General features: G+C 36.5%; 1 protein-coding gene across 7 annotated transcripts in view; it reads left to right on the forward strand.

The window, feature by feature from the left end:
• The window catches only part of RARB (retinoic acid receptor beta), a 704,914-nt gene that overhangs the window by 37,145 nt on the left and 645,551 nt on the right, over positions 1-22,218 (forward strand). The gene's annotated exons all lie outside the window — the stretch shown is intronic.

Below are 22,218 nucleotides of genomic sequence, written 5' to 3' on the forward strand. Positions count from 1 at the left end.
TACTCTATGTTGGTGGTGGAGATTTGAAAATTTGGATCAGATGTTTGCAAACTTCTTCTGTAAAGGACCGGATAGTAAATATTTTGGGCTTTGTGGGCCGTACAATTTTTCCACAACTCCTCAATTCTGCCAGTGTAGAAGTAAAGTAGCCCTAGACAGTATGTAAATCAATGAGTATGGCATGTTCCAATAAAACTTTATGGACACTGAAATCTGAAGTCTATTTTCACATGTCATGAAGTATTATTTTTCTTTTATTTTCCCAGCTCAAAGTCTGGGAATAAAAAGAAAAAACAAGTAGAGTTCTGGATTTGGCCTGCAGGTTGTGATTTGCTGGCCCTTGCTTAAGATCAATAACACAAGGCAAGTTCACCTGCGACTCTCTACTTAGTTTGCATGCATGAACATTGCAGACACCTTATATTACAGTCATCTTGTAGTAACGGTTTCCCAAAGAAAACTGGGCCAACTTAGGGGAGTTGGTGCCTCACAGGTCAGACAACATATCTTGAGCTGTGCGTTTTGGTAGAAGGAGGGAGTGTCAAATATTGAGGATACCTGCATCATCTTGGGTGTTGATTGTGTGATCTAGGAACAAACCTGTTGCATCTGGGCCATTACACCTTCCCAGCTAATGGCCTTTCACCTGCTTCCACGCTCTCTTAGCCTTCTTTTGGCTCTTTAGTTAGCAGGACTTGAGGGAGTTATAAGGTTGGCAGCTGCTCTTCAACAAGTCATATGGCAGAAAGTTTCTTTATATTCCATTTTTCTTGCTTTTCTGTGATTTAAGAGTTTCATTTCAAACACTTCGCACAGGTTGTTTGAACATAGATATGCCTCAATGTAAGCAAACCCAAGTAGAAGAAAGGAACAAACCCATGTACCTGCCATCCCTTATTGTCTACACATACCTAAATAAATACCCAAATAAGTTGGGGCATGGTAATTGAAGAAAAAATTCTTTACAAAAGAAATATTTGTAAGCAGTCCTTAAATAATGTCCTCTTAAAATCATTGTAAACTTTCTCTAAATAATATACTCCCTAAATATGTTGAAAAGAAGACTAAAAATTAAAAGCATAGCTTCCTTGTCTTAGCTAATAATGTGGTGGCTGACGTTAGATGATTTAACTTTGCTTCTTTGTACTGAGGTTAGTACAATGAGGAACTTAAGCTATGTGAACTCAAATGGCTTCCTGTGTATACTTGACTTAGAAAGATAAGATAGTGTAGTATGCAGTGTAGTGAGGTAGATAAGCCTTTAGCATCACCACATGAAAGAACATGATTTTCTTACCACAGTGTTACGGACAGAATGAAGTCCCAACCCCTCAGTACCTCAAAATGTGACCATATTTGGAGATGGGGCTTTTAAAGAGGCAATCAAGGTTACATGAAGTCTTATGGGTGGGCCCTAATCCAGGTTACTGTATTTGGAGATAGGGGCTTCAAAGAGGTGACTTAGTTAAATGAAACCAATAGGATGGGGCCCTAATTCAATAAGATTGGTGTCCTTAAAAGAAGAGAAAGAGACACTAGGGATGCTCTAACACAGGGAAAAGACTATGTGAGGACACAGCGCGAAGGAAGCTATCTGCGAGCCAAGGAGAAAGGCCTCAGGAGAAACCAAAACTGTCAACACCTTCATGATCTAACCACTAGAACCGTGAGAATTAAATCTCTTTGAGTCACCCGGTCTGTGGTATTTTGTTGTGACAGGCTTAGCAAACTAATACACATGGTATTATAAGGGATGTGGGTAAAGGACAGCATCCCTGAACTGACCTCATGGAGCAGAGGTAATAGTGTGAGCGTTGTTCCCTCCCTACTCCTTGCTCCACTTACTCGCGGTCAGGAGGGTTTGGTGTGGCTGGATTTGAAAGCAGAGGTGATTGGATTGTGTGGGCCTTACTGCCATCCTTTGGAGAAAATGCTCAGTGTTCTGGATATCAATAAAAGATAGTCATATTCTGTTGTGAGTGTATTTTTCATCAGTCTTGGCGAGAATTCATAGAGTTATATTTATTTTTCACACTTGGCAAATACTTATCTCATGCCCTTATTGGTAAAGAGAAGCAGTTCCCAAATGTTTTAGTCTAAGGGCTCTTTTATACTCTTAAAAGTCATTGAGGACCTCAAAGATCTTTTGTATGTGGGTTATAGCTATTGATATTTACCATATTAGAAATTAAAACTGAGAAATTTGCTTATTACTTTATTTAAAACAATAAACCTATTAACATGTTAACATAAATAACATTTTTTATGAAAAATAATTTCCCAAGGCAAAAAGGTTAGTGAGAAGCATAGCATTTTCCCACATTTTGTAAGTCTGTCTAGCTGCTGGCTTAATAGAATGTAGCTGGATTTACATCTCTGCTTCTGCATTCATGCTGCTGTGATATCTCATGCCATCATAGGCTCTGGAAAACTGCAGTGTACACATACCTGAGCATGCGAGTGAAAAAGGCAAGTGACATCTCAGTATTATTATGAGATGAATTGTGACTACATGGATGTCTTGCACGGCCCCGCCAGGACTTGCTAGATTAGTTTGAGACTCTCTGATATAGCAGTGCACCAAGAAAAAGGTATTTGTGGTTCCTTCATAGAACCTGATCACTTGTCCTGTTGACCAGGCACAAACTTCTCAGTGTGATTGCCTTTTTGAAATTGTGGCCTAAAGGTGGTTGTCAACTGAACACTTTTAAAAATGTAAGCAAACATTGCAAAATTAGCACTACTACCTATCTATGAAATATGCTGCTCTTTACAACTTGCAAAGGTATGGCTGAAAATAAGAGAAAGGAAAAGATCTCTTGCTGGTGACCCACATTGCCCATAAGGTTTGGGGGTTTTTGTGGGGGGGGTGTGTGTTTTGTTTGTTTTTGTTTTGTTTTTTGCACTCTGGTTATAGATTGGTGTTTATTTGTAGGATTCGACTCCATTAGTCATCGGGTGTTGACTGCTGCTAAAGACTGAAATGACTGAACAGTATAAGGCAGAGAATTACAGTTGTATGGATCTTCATCTTTCAACTGAGAAGATGAAGGTCCAAAGAGGTTAGATGCATTACCCAGCTAGGAAGTCCTGTACTTGAAGTAGAAATGAGAACTCCTTTTTACATTACGCTGTGCTGTACCTGTGTTACCTGCCCTTGGCAGCTTAGAGTCTCAAACAATATAATTGTGAACTAAATCATAGAATAGTGACTCCAGGTGGTCATTCAGCTATACAGAGACTCATGAAGGCTGGAGTCAGCTGAGAAAAATTCTGGGACTTTAGTGGAATTGGGGCTAACTTTGAAGTGCAGGGAGGGATTGGACAGAATAATTGTAGTGGAAGGAAGAACTTAGGAAAAGGCCCAGAGGCAGAGTGGCCAGAGAGGAGAAGAGTCTCATGAACATGGAGGGGCCATGATGAGGAATAAGACAGGAGGCTCATTGATGGTGTGATGGCCTCCACACCCTCTCTGAATCAGAGTCTCCATTTGTGAGACATCTCATCTAACTGGGGCTGCAGATGAATGACTTGTAAACGGAGCCATACAAACAGAGCTTTACAAGGGTTCCACCCCAGATTTTGATCATTTAACTTCATGGATGAACCAACCGAGCTAACCAGCCACAGATGTTTTGTTTATAACGGAGGAATTCATGTGAGCTTGGTGACGACATTTGCCTGCCTGTCTATAAAATGCTGATGGTTAAACAGTGATAGTGTGTGAAGCACTTGGAATGTCTATCTTGAGAGGCAATTCTTAAGTGTAATGGTTTAATGGTCATTTAGCATGATGGGCCTTCAGAGTGTAATATCGTTTGCCTGCCAGTTAAAATGAACACTTCTCCGTGGGAAGTCAAAGATCATGTCAGCGGAACTTGGGTTAGGTGAAGGAGAGCATCAAGAAGTGAATGCCAAAGTAGAGAATAGGGAATAAAATCTCTTGTATGCCTAGCTTGTTCATAAATTCAGTGTAATTAGAGAACACTACTAAGTCCCACTAATTGGAGGGAAATATACTCTGAATTGGTGAAAAGTTTGACTTATTTTTAACAAACCACTGCTTTATTATCTTCTTCACTATTCTCATATCCCCAACCTAAAACCTTTCTAATCTTATTTGATAGCCTGCCTTCCTACTTTGTTGATAAAATCAAAGTTATCAAAAATAAAAAAGCTGAACTTCTTGCCCACGCTGAAATTTCTGTATCTCTGCTCTTCCTCGTGGCATGTGGGGAAGGGGCGTGCTTCCTCATGTTGAAGTCCCCTGCCCTAGGCTCTTGGTGCCACCTTTTCCCAATTCCTCAGGGACCTCAATCCTTCAAGTTACCCCCCTTTTTCCTATTCTCTTCCATCTGTCTCTGCTCAGGGGTTTTTTGCCCTCACTTAGAAAGGTAGAAAAGTTCCATCAACTTCTGCTCCCCTCTCCTTCTTTAACTGCTGTCATTTTGAATGTCTTCGTTTCACTCCACACTTAACTGAGTACACACAGGGTCACCAGTGACATCCTGGCTGCAGGCGTGATGGTCACTACTCAATGTTTATAATACTGCAGGGGCTAGATCTGATCATAGCCACATTCTCTCTTCTAATGTCAGGCACGCCATCCTTCTTGGAGTTTTCTCTTCCTTTACAGTCCAGTATTGGCGGTCCTCTGGATTCCATCCATGGACATCTTCCTTGCTCATGCGCCGTGTGCATCATGGGCAGTGTCGTTTGCACCCACCTTTTTAATAAGCATTTTACCCTGGCTTTTAAATCTGCACTTTCAGCCCTGCTGTTTTCTTTAAGCTCCAGAACCAGATATTAAACTGAAAATTGACCATAACTACCTCAAACTCACCATCTCAAAGCCAGACTTAGTTTACCCTTCAACCTTGTTCCTTCTTTATTGCTAGTCTCAACTGCTGGCATCCACATCCTAGAGCGGGAGTCACAAACTATGGCCAGTTGGTAAACCCAGCCTGCATGTGTTTTTGCAAATGATGATTGATTGGAATACAGCCATTCCCTCTTCTAATGTGTCTTAAAAAGGACCGAGCATGTTGCCTACAAACCTAAAATATTTACTATCTGACCGTTTCCAGAATGAGTTTGCCAACTTCTGTCCCAGAGCAGCAAAATCATTTGAGGGGCTTGTGAAAACACGTTGCTGGGTACTACCTCCAGACTTTTTGATTCAGGGACCTGAGAATTTGCATTTCTTTTTTATTTATTTATTTATTTTTCCCCCAAATCCCCGGTAGATAGTTGTATGTCATAGTTGCACATCCTTCTAGTTGCTGTATGTGGGACGCGGCCTCAGCATGGCCGGAGAAGCGGTGCATCGGTGCGCGCCCGGGATCCGAACCTGGGCCGCCGGCAGCGGAGCGCGCGCACTTAACCGCTAAGCCACGGGGCCGGCCCGAGAATTTGCATTTCTAACAAGTTCCCAGGCAATGCTGGTCCAGGACCCACCCTTTGAACAGACTCTAAGAACAGTGTTCTCAATCACATTGTCGTTCACTTCTTTCTCCTAAATACGTATTAAATCTCTTTCGTCTCCATCAAATCTATTCAAAATGAAAATATTTTTCAGAAATATACATCTATCTATAACATGACAAGTTCTCAGGCTTACCCTTACCTACAGGTATGTTTCATCAATTTGAGTAAGTTATGGATCCCAATACAAGGAAGAAGATGGGGACCACAATAGCACCAGCGTGACCTACTTTTATTTTGCACCAAGCGCTTTATATCACTAACTCATTGAATTTCCACAGTGACCCAATGTGGTAGGAATTTTGTTGTCCCCATTTCCAGATGAGCAAACTGAGTTTCCATGACAATGTCACACAGCAGGAAGGTAATGGAATCAGAATTTTAACTCAAGTAGTCTGGCTCCAGAGCCCATGCTATAGTGAGTCTCTCTTACCCTCCCCCGACTCTGCCCTGTGTTGATTCTATTTTTGTTATATATTATCTTAATATGTACAATTGTAAACCTAGATATATTCTCCTGTGCTAATAGTTCCTGTACAACTATAAAACTAAACTAAATTGAATACAAAGACACCATTGCAAAAAAACTAAAGTTAACATTAAATTGATGTGACACATGATGCTGAATGTTTTACTGAATATTACATTGTCTTTTGTAACATGAACTAGTATTGGTTTGCAATAGTGAGGTTCTTGTGAGTTCCACCTAACTGTAGCCTGAGGCAAGTTATATCTTTTATTACACTTCTTTCTCAAACTCCTGTGAAACTTTCATTTTTAAACCATAATACAGCGACGTTTGGCGTGAATGTGCATACAAATATTTAGTTGACCTCTTTTCCCTGTTAAACTGTTTCTAGATAGTATAACTTGCAACCAACACAATTAAAAGAAAAACCTTGCATCCCACAGGGATTCTGGATGTTCAGGTGGTTAGCAGACCCCAACCTGAGGAACACTGTCCCCCAGGGTGAAGTCTAACTCCTGTGCTGATGTTCAAGGCCCTTCATCCAGATCCCTACCCACCTCTCCTCTTCATCTCCTACCACTCTCTCATACTTTACATTTCATCAATACTAAACGGCCTGTAAGTCCAGGGACTCAATGAGCTGTTTCATTTCTTCAGGCCCTTGTGTGAACTTTTCCTCTGAATGCTCTCTCTTCCAGTCCTCAAGTCCACCCCTCAAATCCACGCTGCTCTCAATTCCTACTCATCCTTTAAAATCCTGCTTTAGCACAGACACCTCAAAAAACATCAAACTGACCGTGTATAGGGAAACAAGCTGATGACTCACTGTGATGCCAGGCAAGGCCTTTGTGAGCAGCCTCCTCTCATGCACCATGGTTGAAGATGAATTCCACAGTGTCACATAGCGTGGTTTAAGAAATAGGCTTCGTGGGGAAAGGAAAACTTACAAACCCAGAATCAGCAAGAGAAGGGTGAGGTGTGGATCTCCCAACTTCCCCTCACCCACCATCATGTGCTGCTGGGTCACAGTTACCTGCTGGCCTCACAGTATGGATTTATGTTCCAAATGCAGAATATTCTTCCCCTATTACCCTTCCTTTTCCAGGGAAAGCTTCAGAGAGCAACCTTCTCAGTGGAGAATAATCAGGCAAGCTTGGCACCAGGCAGACTGGATTTTAGAGTAGCAACTATTCGTAGAGTTGTCTTGGAAATCCAGCTGCCCACCACCTGGGCACCATAAAGCCCAGGGAAATTTGCTTATCCCTCCAGTGGGGAGAAGGGATTAAGTCTATTGATGAGATTAAGTCTATTGGTCCCACTGGAAGCCGACTTTGGGTGCAGTTCCTTTCCTGGCAAAAGGCGAGCTGGCCCAACATCCAGACAACTCAGAATTAGACCTCAGCGTCGTTTTCAGATATGCTTGCTCACTCCTCTACCCTCTAAGTGTTCAGGTCCTGCCAGGTCTTTAGTGGTTCATTAAGCTGAAAAATCAACTTTGAAAATTCTCTTAAGAAAAATAACAAGGGAATGAGTAGAGGCTTGGGAAATTTCCATTGACTGCCATTGAGATCAAGTGGACTATCAGGCCAATTTCTATGTCAAGTGTCAAATAAGGATTCCGCATTGAGATAAAAGTACTCACTATGAGATTACAGGTACCCACTGAAGTGATCAGTGTTGAGACAATTCATCCCCACTGAGGAAACTGCAATTCAATATCTCTAGATGGGTTGCAGAGAAAATGGGGCTTGATATCTGTGTTGTAAAAACTATCAAATTACAATTTTGCTGGGCCTGTTAGCGCTCACAATTCAATCTTTTCAGTGCTGATTCAATAAACCAGTATAAAATGCATGTGTTACATGTGGGTGTTATCATCTTTTAAAATATATCCTGATGATATTGTCTGGATGTGGAAAATCTAGGTTTTTGAGATCAAAATAATTCATTTAGTACACAACAAGAATAGAAGACACTTCAGAAACACATCTATAAAAAATAATGCCAAACTATCCATTTATGAGGCTGATAAGGCTTTTAAAAAGTAAATCATTGTCAAAATACTTCATATGTTAACCCCATTTGTGGCTACTTTCCATTTCTATTTCTGTGAAGCAAGAAATCAACATTTTTCATATCTCCCTTTTGTCCAAGAAACTCTGAATAACTCTTAATAAGGTATAGTCCCTTATTCACGTATATATACATGGTTTTAAATGTCTTACATTGAATGTACAATTAAAATCACTAATTGCAATTGGTTGCATATGTAAGATTTTTCAAGATTTGAGGTATTAATCTGATCAATTTTATCATTTGTGTGCAATGTTTTGATATATTGGAAAAAGATCTTATAGGAGATTCAGAGTACATGTTTAGAGTTTAGAACATATGACTATTGCGGAAATATGAAACTTACTTAAACCAACTGAAATCATGCTTCATGATCCTTAGAAAATTTAGTTGAACACTTTTCATTTGATTAAATAATAATATGCTCAATGTTAAAAATTTGGGAGAGGAAGGATGACTGCCTGAAGCACAGATGAAACTGTTGTGTATGAGACTGTAATGGTGGATGCATGTCATTATGCATTTGTCAAAACCCATAAAGTGCGCAACATGCAGAGTGAACCTTACTGTAAACCGTAGACTGTAATTCATAATAATGTATCAATATTGGTTAATTGTAACAAATGTACCACACTAATGCAAGATATTAATGACAGGGGAAACCACGTGCCAGGGGAGGGGGGTGCAGAATGGTAGATGGAACTATATGTACTGTTTTCTCGATTATTCTGTAAATCTAAAACTGTACTGAAAAAGAAAAACCTGGAAAATAGGGAAAAAGTATAAAGGAGAAGACAAATCATTCACAAAACATTTCAGCTTTCTAAAATGTACGCATACACATTACTGTGTTTTCTTCTCTAGATTAGAATCATACTGTAAGTCAACAGTTCTCTAAGCAATAACATGTTTCCTGTCATTAAATATTATTTGAAATTGTGATTTTTAAAATATCTATATAGTAGTCCATTGTATGGATATATGGTAGCATACATTAACCATTTTTTATAGATATTAAAATATTTGTGATTTTTTGTATTTTATAAATAGAAAACATAATCATATGTGTTTATCCTGATTATTCCCTTAGGATGGCTTCCTAGAAATGGAACCACTAGATCACTAAGTCAAAAAAGGGGCTTCAGGGGCTGGCCCTGTGGCATAGTGGTTGAGTTTGGCACATTCTGCTTTGGCAGCCCGGGTTTGTCGGTTCAGATCCTGAGCACAGACGTATACCACTTGTCGGCCATGCTGTGGTGGCAACCCACCTATAAAGTAGAGGAAGATTGGCACAGATGTTAGCTCAGGGCTAATCTTCCTCAAGTAAAAAACAAACAAACAAACAAAAAACAAGGAAGATTGGCAACAGATGTTAGCTCAGGGCTAATCTTCCTCAGCCAAAAAAAAAAAGGAGCTTCATTTATATTGACAAAATATTTTTCAGATAAGGTAGATGAATTTACATTGCTATCAGTTGTTTATGAAAGTACTTATTTTACTACTACTCTGTAGTATAAAATTTTATAATTTTTAAAAATCTCATTTGGTAAACCATCTTTTGCCTACTGCCATGAGATAATTCGTGTATTTCTGGTTTTTCTATTTGGTACTATAGATGCATCTATTGATTCATTAATTACTATAACTTTATAATCTTTACTAATTGAAAGTTAATCTCCCTCATTACTTTTTGTTGTTTTCAAAATTTTCCTGACTATTCATATCTGCCCATTTTTTTTCTCATTTGAAGATTTGATTCAAATTTGAGTTACAGTTATAGTTCAGGGAGAATTGTCATCATTGCAGTATTAAATTTGTCCAACCCAGAATAGATTGGTCTTTTTATTTATCTCTATGATTGCCTACATATTTTGTGTGTGTGTGAGGGAGGTTGGCCCTGAGCTAACATCTATTGCCAATCCTCCTCTTTTTGCTTGAGGGAATTTGTCGTTGAGCTAACATCTGTGCCAATCTTCCTCTACTTTATATATGGGACGCCGCCACAGCATGGCTTGATGAGTGGTGCATAGGTCCACGCCTGAGATCTGAACCTGCGAACCCTGGGCCACCGAAGTGGAGCGCGCCAACTTAAACACTATGCCACCAGGCCAGCCCCTTGCCACATATTTTTTTTGTCTTCAAAACCTGGTGAATTTACCAAGATATGCCTTCATGTTGATAACTTATTTTATATCATCCCCCCACTCACTAGGACATGGTATATCCTTTTCGTTTGTTGGTTCAGACCTTCTTTATTTCAGAAAAAATTTTTTTGAATATTTTTTTCTGTTCCTCATTATGGATATAATGTATGCATTTCTTGTATAAACTTGGTCTGACTTAAACGTCAGTAATCTTTTTCTCCATTTTAACATCTTAATTTCATTTTGCTCCATTTCTCCCAGCCTCTTTTTCAAGTTGCTTAGTATTTTTTACCATGCTTGTCTTGTTGATTTAGTGTGATTTCATTTCTGTAACAGTTTTGTTTTTCATTTCCATTCTTTTCTGAACTAGGCTGGTTAAATTTTCATCTCTCTCTGTTGCCTTAAGTTTCTTTAAAATCTGGCATCCCATCTTTGTAGTCTTGTTTCAGAGGATCATTTGTTCTTTAATTGCTTTAAAATAATAGAGTTTTATCTGAGATTTTCATTCTGCTTTGTAGATTAAATTTCCATTGTTTGTTTCTTTGGGACAATTTATGGTATAAAACTTCGTATGTATGGAAGAATGTACATAACAGATAAAATAATGAATAAAATACTTGAAAATAGATAAAATATTTCTTACAGAAATATCTGACAAAATAATGAAATAAATAACAGTAATAAAAAATAGCAACAGAATAATAGTGAAATAATAAAATAAAAAATAAGGGAATAATAATAAAATAATCAAATAGTAAAATACATAATAGATAAAACAAAACCTCCATGTTCCACACCATTTAACAGCCAGAATGTTGTCATTACCTTTGAAGGCCCCTGTGTGTCTTTTGACTATTGCTGTGTCTTTTCCTAACAGAGCCTGAGCACTCTCCTGAGTTTTGTGTTAATGATTCCCTTGTTTATGATTCTGTCATTTCTGTGTGTGTCAGAATAATATATTGTATATATATATATATGAGTATTCCAGTTGTTTTATATATTCACCAACATTTGTATTGCTATACATCTTTATTTTTCAACACTTGGTTCATGTGGAAAAATATCTCATTGTGGTTTTAGTTGGCATTTACCTAAGTTACTAATGAGGTTGTGCATCTTTTCATGTGCAATGAACGTATGTATTTTATCTTTTATGAAATACCTGTGATATTTTTCCGTTGATTTCTAGAAGTTCTTTATATATCCTGGAGACTAATTCCTTATTAATTATGTTGTGCAAATATATACTCCTAGCTTGAAGCATATCTTACTATCCTTATGGTGTCTTTTGGTGAACACACCTTATTAATTTTAATGAATTCTAATATTCTTTTATAAATCTCAAGAAAATAAGAGTATTCTTTTATTTTCCTATAAACATCTTAGTTTTGCCTTTCACATCATTCATTTGGAATTGATTTCTGTAACTGGTTTGAGGTAGGATCTTTTTTTTTTCCCTAATATGAAAACCAATTGTTTCTATCACTGTTTATTATTTTGCCCATGCTGTCTCAATGATAATTATGTTTTCTGTCATAAATCAAATTTCCGTGTGTGTGTATGTCTTTCTGGGCTCTTGGTTCTATCTCACTGTTTGTAAGTTTACTCTATTTTAATATTGTTTTATTTAATTACTCTTTCTTTACAGCAAGTTTTGATTTTTGGTAGGTTAAGCCTTCTACCCTGTACTTCTTCAGGAGTGTTTTGGTTTCTTTTCTTCTTTGCTTTTCCTAATAATTTTCAGAATCATTTTGTCAAATTCCGTGAAAAACTCTAGAGATTTTGACTGGAATAATTTTGCCTATATGGATCAATCTAGGCAGACATATCTTTATAATACTGACTCTATTAAATCATGAATATGGTATTACTACTCTCATTTATGTGACAATGTATTTCAAAACCTTTTGTTTTTCTACATGAAAGTGACATAAATTCTGCTTGGCTTATTGTAGATACCTTATATTTTTTAATATTGTAAATGACAGCTTTTTAAATATCACATTTTCTGCTTATTCATAGCATATAACTATAGTTAATTTTTGTATCCAGAAAAATTGAGAAACTCATATTAATTTTAATAATTTTTTTGTAGCTTCTTTGGGATTGTATTATCTGTGATTCTTGTTCTTCTTTTTCAATCATTTTGTCAGATAAAAATTTTCAGCTTTGTGGACCGTATAGTCTCTGTCACAGTTACTCAACTTGGCCATTCTAGCATGAAAGCCATCAAATCATAGACAACATGTTAAAAAAGGAACATGTGGGCGGCCAGCCCTGTGGCATAGGAGTTAAGTTTGGCAAGCTCCACTTCAGTGGCCCAGGTTCATGGGCCCGGATCCCAGGAGTGGACCTACTCCACTCATTAGCCATGCTGTGGTGGTGACCCACATACAAAATGGAGGAAGACTGGCAACAGATGTTAGCTCAGGGTGAATCTTCCACAGCAAAAAAAAAAAAAAAAAAAAAGGAACACGTGTGGCTGTGTTCCAGTAAAACTTTATTTACAAAAACAGACGGCAAGCCAAATTTGGCCCATGGGCCATTATTTATTGATCCTTCTATATTTAATTTATTACCTTTGTCTTTTTCTAAGGTTGATATTATCTCTTACATGAATGATTAGCTTATAAAACCATCTAGGCCTGGCATTTTCTTTGCAGAAATATTTTTTATTCAATTTCGTTAATGGTTTTAGGACCATTCAGGTATTCCAGTTCTTCTTGAGTCAGTTTTTTTCTTTTTTTTTTTTTTGGTGAGGAAGATCAGCCCAGAGCTAACATCCACGCCAATCCTCCTCTTTTTGCCGAGGAAGACTGGCCCTGAGCTAACATCTGTGCCGATCTTCCTCCACTTTATGTGGGACGCCGCCACAGCATGGCCTGACAAGCGGTGCATCAGTGCACCCCCGGGATCCGAACCCGGGCCACCAGCAGTGGAGCGTGTGCACTCAACTGCTATGCCACGAGGCTGGCCCCTTAAGTCAGGTTTTTTGTTCATAATTATTTCTTTCTTACGCTCTTCACCTCTAGTCATGTCTTCTTTTATTCTAAATATTATCAATATATTCTTTCTCTTTTGTTTTCTTGATTATTCTTGTCAGAGATTTTACTATTTTTAGTCTTTTTAGAGAACCAAAGAGATTTTGTTGGTGCTCTCTATGGTATGTTTTTCTAATTTATCAATTTCTGCTCTTATTTTTATGTAGTACTTTATTCTTTGGGTTTGTTTTACTTTTTCTTTATTAGCTCATTAATAATCAGGCTTTTTTTTCCTTCTAGAATTTACAGCTATAAATTTCCCTCAAGCAAGTGACTCTGCTTCATCCCACATATTTTGATACTTGAGATTATCACTTTTATTTTGCCTTGAATATTTTCTTATCTCTTAGAATTTTTTGACAATTGGGTAGAGTGTGTTTTTAAATTTCTAAGTGTACTTTAAAAAAATTTATTAATATTTACCTTAATTGTATACTTTCATCAGAAAATAGAGTGAAATGGTAACTGCTGATTCTCTGAAATTGGTTGAGCCTTGCTTTGTGGACCAGCATGCAGTTCAATTTTATAATTTTTCATGTATGTGTGAATGTGTACTGTATTTTATGCTAAGAATGTTTAAGTCAAACCCACCAATTGTGTTCCTGATTACTGATTCTTTTCACGTGTTAACCTATTAGTTACTGTGACACATTTGTTAGAATCTTCCAGGATGGTGGTGATTTTTCTTATTTCTTTTCATACAGTTGTATCATAATGCCCTTCAAATATTTCAAAGTCATGTTAGGTGTAGGTAAGTTTACAATTTGTATTATTTTCCTGGTGAATTAACTCAACGTTTAGCTGTGATTCTCTCTATTGCTAACAGTGCTTATTATGAAGTATATTAATATAGTCTTATAGATTATTTTGATTAGATTTTGACTCATTTCTTTTTCTACCTTTATACTTTTGAACCTATGTTGCCTCTTTATAGTAGACATTTTTAGAGTTGAATGTCATATAACTGGATTTTTTTTTGTTATAGCAGTCTTTACTTGAAATTTAGCTCGTTTATATTGATGGCAATTACTACTATTTTAACATTTATTTATAAAATATTTTTATTCTGTATTTGTTTTGATCTTTCTGTTTTTCTTTTTTTTGTCCTCTTTTGTTAAAAAGTCTCTTCATTGTATTTCTTTTTTACTACACTAGAAGATATACTCATTTCCCTCCTTCTAGTGGTTGCCTTAGCAATGCTTTCTATGCTTCTGTTATACAGGATTTTAGTGCTATCTTACTTTTTCTAATCCCACAAATTGAACATCATTATTCCACTTTTTTTGTTTTTTTTTTTTCAATTTACTTACATGTGAGTCCTTCCTTCTTCCATTTTAGACTTCCTTTTGGAATCATTTTCCTTCTTGAGATATATTCTTTTGCAGATCTCTAGTGAAGCCTGTATTGTGCCCAAGTTGGTTTTATATCTAGGAAACTTCTTCTGTGTTTAGGGTCAAATCCTTCCAGAGGTTGGTAAGTCACTGATTATCATCCAGGCTTAGCCCATCTGTAAGTGATGGTGCGGTGTATACAGTGATTTGGCATGCTGCCTCTGGGCTCAGACTTCCTAGGGTCACATGGCAAATGTGTGATCTTGGGCAAGCTCCTTACATACTTTAAGCCTCGGTTATTTTGTCTGGACAATGGGGATAATTACAGTACTCACTCATAGGGTAATTGTGAGAATTGAATAAGTTAATGTATTCAAAGTGCTTAGGTCACTACCCTTGGCTAATGTAAACATTGAAATGTAAGCTATTATATTAATATATTAGTTTGTGTTTATGTTACAACTTTTAAATGTTTTATTGTGAAATAATTGTCTAATTACAGGAAGGTGCAAAGATTTTCAAGGAGTTCCCATATATCTTATCCAGCTTGCCCTGATTTAATATCTTACATAACCATAGTACAATTATCAAAATTAAGATAATACTATTATTATCGTTAATACAATACTATTGACTAAATTACAGACCTTAATCAGATTTCACCAGTTTTCCCACTAATGTCCTTCTCCTGTTCCAGCATGCAGTACAGCATCCCACATTACATTTAGTTGGCATGTATTCTTAGCCTCTTCCCATCTGTGACAGTTCTTCAGTCTTTTTTTGACTTTCAAGACCTTCACACTTTCGAAGAGTACTAGACAGTCATTTTTTAGAATGTCCTTCAATTTGGATCTGTCTGATGATTTCTTAAGATTGGATTGAGGTTGCATATTTTGACTAGAATAATACAGAAGTGATGTGCCCTTTTAAGTACCTCATACCAGGGGTACATGGTGTCAATATGTCTTATTACTTATTTGTGATAATTACTTGGCTAAGGTGGTGTCTGCTGAGTTTCTGCACTGTAAAGTTATGTTTTTTTCCTTTGTGATTAATAAATATCTTGGAAGAGATACTTTGGAACTATGTAAGTGTCCTGTTTCTCCTTAAACTTGCAACCACTAATTTTAGCATCCATTGGTGGATCTTGCCTAAGACAATTGTTACTAGAATGTTTGCTTAATGGTGATTTTCTGTTTCCCTTATTTATTCTTTTTTTTTTTTTTTTTTTTGGTGAGGAAGATCAGCTCTGAGCTAACATCCATGCCAGTCCTCCTTTTTTTGCTGAGAAAGACTGGCCCTGGGGTAACATCTGTGCCCATATGCCTCCACTTTATATGGGGTGCTGCCACAGCATGTCCTGACAAGCGGTGCATCAATGCGCACCCAGGATCCTAACCTTGGCCGCCAGCAGCAGAGTGCGCGCACTTAACCGCTATGCCACGGGGCTGGCCCCTCCCCCATTTATTCTATATTTAGTAATTCAAATTTTTTTCTTTAAGGAAGAGCTGTCTCTTCTTCCTCATTTATTTAATTCAATTATTATTATAGGTTATAATCCAATAAAAATAAGTTATAGTAATGGTGTGAATGACATGAAGCAGAGAACCACAGACAGGTAGCTCAGAATCATGAAGTATATTCAATGTTAATCGAATCTGAAATGTTTGAGTATGTAAACATATTACTTAGCAAGCACATAACCCATAATGCACTGGAAATAAATCTAGGTATCATGGACAACACACATCTTATTTCTCAAATCTCCTGTAGTATAAACCTGTCTTAATTCTATTGCAATTTTATAAATATGTGTCTTTAAGGATCCACAATATATTCATTGCTGGAAATTTTCAGCTTTGGGAAAATGAACCATTCATATTACACCAAAACATAATACATGAGAACACTTTCTCATGTATAGAAAACAACATTTTCTCATGTATAGAAACATGGTGCCAATTAGAAAAATAGAGTCTTAGACAGTGGCATTTTATTTATCAAGTATTTATTACTATGGATTGATGAAAGAATTATAATATGTAATCTCATTCCCAGCCATAAGCATATTTAGAAGCAAAATTTACATAAATTTATCATAAAATAGTAAGTAGCAAGAGAAATCATTTTATTAACCCTGGGGCTATCTTGGAATATTAATAAGAATATTTAGGACTGAGAGCTAATAGTACAAATTGAAATGACAATATGTCTCTACTAAATGCAAATGCATTTGTTCTATCATGTATATTTCTTCTGATTTTTACTAGCAGTGCCCTAAATTGGACGAACATTTAATTTAATGGTTAGATGTACTATGTAAAGGTACTACCTATATAATGTGTTTGAAAACTGTTTGTTTCAATTTAAATGGAAGCACTCCTTAGCTACATAGTGATTCTTAGATAGCACGTCTTTTTTAACCATGTACATGTAGTTCTCAAAAAAGAATAAAAACAGTAAATTCAAAGTTTTCATTTCCTTGGACATCTGAAATTGGTCAAATAAATTTTATGACAGTGATTTTCTAAAGAAAGTAACTTTACTTTTTTAAAATATATATAAATTCACATGGTTTTTCTAAAACTCAAAAAAGACTTGGGAAAAGAAAGTCCCAGGAATCTTTAAAAATGAACTGCAGGTATGGCTGAGAATGCGAGGATATATTGAAAGTCTGTAAAATAAACAATTACAATGACTTCAACCTTCCCTGCAAAATTGTAAAGATTGACTTGTGAAGATGTTGATCCCAAAAGACCACAGCTAAGATACAGATGTCTCCATGAATAATATGAAGCTATAAACATGACATTTTCAAAGTATAGAAAGAATGCCTAGATTTTAATTATATAATTGCATAAATGAAATATTCAAATAGAAGTTATGGAGGGATAGTTGAAGGTACATTATCAAGTAGAGTAAATAGGTAAAAAGATAGAAAATAGGGGAAAAATATTAGAGAATTAGTCCTGTGGTTCTCAAAGTGGGCTGTGAGTACCAAGGAGGGTCCCTAAGATCCGAGAAGAGGTTTCATGAGGTCCTCGCTTTTGCCACCTACATGGATTTTCTTCATACTCCAGTGAAAATAACATATTCCAACAAATTGAATGCAGAAGCAAATATGAGAAGCCAGCTATCTTCTATATTAAACCAGACACTAGATTAAGAGCAAAAATGTAAAATTATATTCTTCTCACAAATTTTATTGTTTTAGGAAATATAGTTACATTTTTATAAAAAAAATTAACATATGATGAGTTTGTTTTAAGTCAATACATATTTAAATTTTTCTGTTTTAATTTCTGTTATGATAAAGATCTATAGATATAACCCCCATAAATAGAAGCTCTTTGGAATCTGCAATTTTAAGAATGTAAAGAATCTGAGATCAATATGTTTGATAATTTCTAAATTAGATAGCTCAGGGAGTCCAACATCTGGCAAATGGACCTTGAGAAAAGATAAAATGGATAAAGAGGAATTTCTCTAACAATTTAGAAGAACTTTTGGGGAGTGATGGACAGGAATTTCCATATTGAGTGGACTCATGGAGTGCTTAGCAAAATAGATTAATTTCCATACAGAATATATTATGACATTTCAAAACTCAAGAGACCAAGGGAAAATTGTGAATATTTTCATACAGGAACAAAAAAAAGATTACATGTAAATATCTGAGAATCATAATGGCATTGATCTTTCCAAAATCAAAACTGGAAGCCAGAAGACAATGGAGTAATACCTTCAAAATTTTGAAGGAAAATGGGGCCTCCAATCCAAGAAAGTTGGAAGGAAAGCATAATGGTGGCTGGCAGCAAGCCCAAGGACCCCCTGTGCAGAGTGGAGGAAAATAGGGTCCCAGGAGTGGTGACTGCAGAAAAAGATGAAATGGATCAGCTTTCTGAGCTGTATGAATTGAGTTGTACTTCAGCAGGGTTTATGAATAAATTAGTGAAATTAGGTTAACAAAACTAAACCAAAAATATTGACTCAATTTTTAGCTCTCGAGGGAAACAAAATTTTATGAAAAAAGATTTGTAATCATGTGCCACATGGCTCAGCTGTAAATAATATAGTCATCAAAAACTGAATATGGATCGGGGCTGGCTCGATGGTGCAAGCGGTTAAGTGCGTGCGCTTCGCTGCGGCAGCCCAGGGTTCACTGGTTCTGATCCCAGGCGTGCGCCAACGCACCGCTTGGCAAGCCATGCTGTGGTGGTATCCCATATAAAGTGGAGGAAGATGGGCATGTATGTTAGCCCAGGGCCAGTCTTCCTCAGCAAAATAAAGAGGAGGATTGGCAGATGTTAGCACAGGGCTGATCTTCCTCACAAAAAAAAAAAAAAAACAAAACTGAATATGGATCAAATGAAAAAGTTTCAAATAATGAATTATATTTGGCGAATAATGAGAGAACAGTATAGGAGGGGATAATAGGTAGAGTGCCAGGCAGGAGTTAGGAAGTTAGTAAATAACACTCAGAAATGGAAACTCAATAGCAATACAATTTTTAGGAAAGATTTGTGAAAGGAAAGAGCAGAAGAAATAGCTAAAAGAATTGAAAGTGTTTACATAACTGACTTAATTTTATCGTAATTTATGGAGGCATAACCACATACATTTCAACTTAAATATTTCTCTTCTTGGAACAACATTAAACCAAATTTAATATGTGTCTTTACTAGAGAAGAACAGAGTTGCTTACATTTTCCAGAGTTCTACCACCCCAACACGTTCAAGTCTGTATAGAAGGCCTGTCACCCAGTCAAGAGACTTTCTCTGTGTTCTCTTTTTGGCAGAATGCCCACTCTTTTTCCAGCAACTCCACCTTCCTCCTTGTGAACATGTGCTTAACCAACACTGGCAATCCCACTCTCTTGACCAATGATTTGTTGACAATGCGTATTGTGAAATGAAATGAAAATTAAATAACCACAGAGGGTCTAAAATGAGAAATATGATATGATGATACATAGATACAAGTGAAATGTAAAAATACTGGCAACTTAAACAAAAATCATTGATTTTTTTTCCTCTCTGATTACTATTTCAGTGATCAGAGTATATTAGGTACTTGTTTGCTTGTGACGTGTTTTATTAATGCTCTGTATCTGACACCCAATTTGGAAATCAATGCTTATTTCATCATTTTTCTCTGAGGGGTTTTCATTTCATGTGACAGAATTCTGACCAATTAGGTCTAAGGGACAGTCCTCACTGGTGATGGTGGTGGTAGAGTGTCTGGAAAAGGTTTACTTATTACAAAAATACATAGAATAAGATAGTTTTCTCATCTGATGAAGGGTGTTAAGTTGGATACGGTTCCTGGAACAGCATGCAGCACTGAGAGGAGCTGAAGTTGAGGATGCAGAGCAGAAAGAGAGTAGGAACCTGGGTCCTTATGACATTGTGGAGCCTCTAAATTAACCAACTCTAGACACTAACTCCAGATTTTTTTTTAACATAGATTTTAACATAGAACAAACAAACTTTTAAATACTATACTATTTTTTTTTAACATAGAACAAACAAACTTTTAAATGTTATAAAGTGAAGGACTCAAGAAGGAGGGCAAAACAGGAACACTATTGTTTTGACATTCTAATTATAAATACATTATATTTGGCGCAAAAAAAATCATCAAACCATCAGTCTTGGCGATGGTTAATTCACTTTTTGAAGTTCAATAATTCATCTGTGAAGTGTCAGCAGCTGGGTCTTGTTAATGGTAAGCCTTTCATTCCTGTTAAATCAATTGTAAATAATAGAACCCCTCAGAGAAAAATGATGAAATAAGCATTGATTTCCAAATTGGGTGTCAGATACAGAGCATTAATAAAACACGTCACAAGCAAACAAGTACCTAATATACTCTGATCACTGAAATAGTAATCAGAGAGGAAAAAAAATCAATGATTTTTGTTTAAGTTGCCAGTATTTTTACATTTCACTTGTATCTATGTATCATCATATCATATTTCTCATTTTAGACCCTCTGTGGTTATTTAATTTTCATTATCCTCACCAGCAAAACCAGCTAGTTTTGTGTAATGGTAGATTTGTTTTTCCCTTCTTCTAAATAAGTGACCAGCATCTGGTCACATAGTTTTTTAGTTGCCTGACACTGATGATTTTGTTGTGTTTAATGCAATACAATAATCATTTATAGCAAGTCACATAAAACACTGCAGAAAAATGTAACCACTCTAATAAAACTTTTAAGGAAAATAAAGCTCTCTAGCAGGTGTCCATAAAAGTGTTTTATGCTCACAAACTCTATTAAATGTTAATGCCAGTGTCCTGTGAATACCACACAGGAAAGGAAAATGTGTCTGTGAAACTGTGATTCTCCAGCAAAGGAGGTTGGAAGGGCAATCCCATGTTATCTATTAGACTGAAATATGAAAGCCATTAGGGGCTCTACTCATTGTACATTTTATGAAGGGCTAGTTTGAGGGAAAGTACGTGAATTTTTTTTTTAAAAGTCATACATGGGACAGAGGTGGAAATACCGAGGACACAACTTTCAGAAGGGCATCGCCAAACTTCTCAAAGTTATATAGCACAATTTTTTTCCAAGGATGTTCTCTAAAGATAAAATAGCAGTGACATAGTGATGGTAGATTTGGGCTTGATTTTTATCTGTTTTCATGCTATTTCCTCATATTTCATTACTAATTGCATTCTGTCTCAGTTCTATTGTATTTTCCTTTTTAATTCTAGATTTCTTTATCAACCTCTTTGTGAAGTTATTCAAATAATGTTTTAACTGTTATGAAATGGTTACATATCATTGAGTGGGATCTAATGTTGTCTTTGACCCCAATAACAGGCTAATTTCCTTTTTGTACAAACCTCATTTTGAAGAATAGATGAGATCCAAATGGTGACTGCAAAAATAGCCAGAAATAGAAGCTATTACTCACGAGAAAGAAAATATTATGAGCTAAATACAAGATGCAAAGTGACTATCAAATATAAAACAAGATATTTACAGAGTATAGGGACTTGGGACCTGACATCTTTTTCCCAAACCCAGATAGAGACCAACTACTATGTACTCGAAAGAGGAAAGCAGGGTGGTTACAGAACTTAAATTATGCCAGATGAAGAATATTTGAAGGATCTGGAAAATTTTAGCTGGGAGTAAAGAAGACTTAACCAGCTGGTAGACTACCTGAGTCTAAGATCCGTTATATTAGGATCACTATTTAATTTATTTTCCAAAGGGGGCACCTTTGAGAATAAAAGGGAGGTATTAATGATTGATTAGCTTGGGACAACCATTGTATACAAGGACTGTACCGGGCAAACAGGTTGTGTGGGCATCCTAAACTTAAAGAGGAGTTTTGCTGCTGGTCTCAAAGAGTTCAAGTAGGATCAATGAAAGAAACAGAGAGATAGATGTTGGATTGCTATATAAGGAAGGAATTTGTAAGGAACTGTTGAGTGGCTGAAATGGATGCCTGCCTCTAGGAATTTCCAGTTAGCCAACGGAGTTGCTTCGATGAGGATGTGAGGCCATTTGACAAGGACATTTTAGTGAGGATTTGAGCATCAGAATTATGACTGGACCAAATGAACTTAAACGTTGTTGCAAACCTTGAGAATCTGTGGTTCTAAATTTTGAATGAAGTCCCATGGAGAGCTGTACATTCTAAGTCAAGTTGTTTTAA

Source organism: Ceratotherium simum, chromosome 5 (genome assembly GCF_057802395.1).
Source record: "Ceratotherium simum simum isolate JZ-2026a chromosome 5, ASM5780239v1, whole genome shotgun sequence".
Classification (NCBI taxonomy): domain Eukaryota; kingdom Metazoa; phylum Chordata; class Mammalia; order Perissodactyla; family Rhinocerotidae; genus Ceratotherium; species Ceratotherium simum.